The sequence below is a fragment of the Dendrobium catenatum genome, unplaced genomic scaffold, assembly GCF_001605985.2.
Source record: "Dendrobium catenatum unplaced genomic scaffold, ASM160598v2 fragScaff_scaffold_1690, whole genome shotgun sequence".
Classification (NCBI taxonomy): Eukaryota; Viridiplantae; Streptophyta; class Magnoliopsida; order Asparagales; family Orchidaceae; genus Dendrobium; species Dendrobium catenatum.
This window is the reverse complement of record NW_021320152.1, coordinates 128,492-131,690: the sequence shown is the minus strand read 5'-3', so window position 1 is coordinate 131,690 and position 3,199 is coordinate 128,492.

Below are 3,199 nucleotides of genomic sequence, written 5' to 3'. Positions count from 1 at the left end.
AGCTCGACGAGACGAATCCAATGAGCCCAAGATCACTACATTCTGGCATCATTAAGGCTTTTATATGTCCAACGATCGGTCCAGCCCAGGACCAAAAGGAAACCAAATTTTCGGTTCTCTCTGTCGTGAACTGCTCCCATCTCCTCAGCAGTTCGCATAACTTTTCCCCTCACTGTCGCTCTCTCCAAGTTCATGAAATCAACATAGCCGAACTCCCATACAACTCCCGATCTCTCACTATCTCTCTAACTTCCCACGGTTTCCCTCTCTCTCATAGTTCGCACAGCCCATCCAAGTCACGCTTCCCAGTTCGCACAGAAGCTCTCCCGCCCATCTGTTCTCTATTCGCAGGAGACCTCCGATTTCCCTCTCTGTAGTAGAACCGATCCATCCCTCTTGATCCTTCTTGCTCCCAGGTCCGAACTCACACAGCCTGTCTCCTCATACTCACGCTCTCTGGATCGTGAGAAGCCCTCAGCCCGTCACCCTCTCTCGCGTGAAGTCCAGAAAAAAATGAGACCCCTCCCCCGTTCGTCTCTCAGACTCGCATGCACGAAGCACAGCCACCTCCGTCTCCCTACAGTTCGCACATTCCAAGTGAAAGCCCAAGCACTAATCGGCTCTCTGCTTCGTGCGATACCAAAGCCGACCATACTAGCCGTCGACTTGTTCTCATCGCTGATCCTCTTTGCTATAGGTAATCACCTCTTTCTTCTTCTCATCCATCCCATTCTCCTCTATCTTTTTCATCATCTTCCTCATACCTCTAATGGCTGCATTTCTCTTTCAAATTGAAAGGGATGTTGTAGAGATATTATTTCTAGAATCTCTTCTTATTACTTCTAATGTTTGTGTCATTTGTGTTGCTTTAAGATTCCTGTTAGTATGAAAGGTAATAGAAATTACATTGATGTCTTCTCGTTGCAACTTTGAAAATTAGATTTCATGAAAATTCTTTTTATTGTTTCTTTTTGCATTTAGGATGAGATATATATCAAAAGATTTTTTTTTTTAAAGAAATGTGAGGTTTTGGAAAGTAGAGAGTGAGTTTTAAAAATGAAAAATATACTTTTTTAAAAGGTGGTGCTTGTGTAAGATGAATTGTATGAAAAGTATGTATATTTTGAAAAAAAAAAAAATGTGTTAGTGAAATTTGTGTGTGTTTTGGATTTTCAAAAAAAAAAATGTAATTAAGTATATAAAATAATAATAATAATAATAATAATAAATAAAAATAAAAATAAAAAGCAAAGTGTTTAGTTTGGCAAAGTAAAGTGATTTGTATTTGTGTGTAAAAGTGGAACTTGTGCAAGTTTTGGAATGGTGGAAATTATATATGTAAAAGGTACCATGTGGAAAGTGAAATGACGAGTTTTAAAAGAGATTTGTGTGTATGTAAGTTGAAAGGTAAAGCACTTGGTTTGGTAAGGAAAAATGGCTTGTTTTTTTTTTTTTTTAAGGGGAATTTTACGTATGATTTGGAAAATAAATTATGAGATTTTGGAAAGTTAGAATCTTATGTTTCAAAAGGTGTTATGTAAGAAAGGTGAAAAATGACTTGTATATGTTTTGAAAAGAAGTATTTTGCAAAGATAAAGGTATATAGGGTTTAGAAAATAAATTTCGGGTTTCCGGAAAGTGAAAGTATATGTTTTAAAGGTAAAAGTGTGTGATGTTGGAAAAGTGTGTTTTTCTTTAAAGTAAAAATGTATATCTTTTGGGGAGTTCTTGAAAGTGAAAAGTGTATATCTTTATAAGTTAACGGGTGCATGCTTTAAAATGTGATAATAACATCTATTTTTAGCCAAAGATATTGTATTTATTGCTCCATTTCAGTTTTATGTTTATAAATTTAATGTGCACAATGTCGAACTAATTTTATGATAAATCATATCATGATGAAATTTTCTTTGGGGAAGTTTATAAGGTTCAATTATACTCCAATATTTTATCATTAATGACACAATTGAAGAACCCATGTGCTTACTAGTGTTTTTGCTAATGTATAGAATATATGTTTTGAAAGGGAGCTGTATGTGGTTTTTTTTGAAAAATGAAAAGGGTGTGTGTGTATCTTTTGAAAAATGGAATGATATGTTTGAAAAGTAGAACTTGTGTGAGTTTTGGAATGGTGTAAATTATGTATTCAAAAGATATCTTGTGAAAAGCAAAAGGTTTGAATTTTGAAAATAGATTTGTTTGCTTTGAGAAGTGTATATCTAAAAAGTGAAACTATGTGAATTTTTGGAAAAAGAGGTGAAAAGTGGGATTATTAGAGAGTGAGTTGCTTTGAGTATTTGTTGGAAAACAAAATATTTGTGATAGAGATAGTTTTGGATGAAATTGTTGAAAAGTAAAGCTTCTCTTTCTCTCGACTCTTCTACTCCTTTTTTTTTTTTTTTATGCCTCGAGATACATGTTGGAAGATTACAAAGTGTACTCCCAAAAGTAAAGGTTCTAAAAAGACATTCAATCAAGCCAGTGTTCAAGCCCGAAGAAAGGTATGTCTTTATTTTCAGTAAATTTTAATTATTTTATTATTAATTATTAAATATGCTTTCTAATCCCTGTTTTACTTATTTTCTTTTCTTTATTGGCATGAACTATGATGAACGGTACCGGTCGAGGGAACAAATGTACAAGGAGCTAATGACGTCAGTCGCCTCTATCCAACCAGGTAGAGGTGCTACGGGCGGAACCACCGGGTCGTAGCCCCCGGTGACTGTGAGTATTTCTAAACTTAGAAAACCTTTAGGGACCCCTTGATGTGGTGTGCGCGAACCTTTCCCTTTTAGGTCCCTGTAGTAACTTCAATTTAATTAGGATTACTTTTTGCTCTTAGATCCCTAAACCCCTTTACATATACGAAATGTCCTAAGGGTTAGTAATAACAAATTTTTTTATCCCATACAATAGTAGTGACACTTAAGGACAAAAATTAAGGACCGGGTCTTAGAAAACTTAGACTTAGGATACATGTACACTTTAGGGTAGAGACATATAACATAGAAAACCTAGTGACATTCACTTATTATTATTTTATTTTATTTTATTTTATTTTTATTTATTTATTTAACAAATTAAATTTAATTAACTAAAAATTTTCTTTTAACTAATAATTGATTTAGGATATATCAAAATCATACTTTCTAATACACACATTTAGATTTGTTTGCTAGGACAACCAACTCTAGTTTTA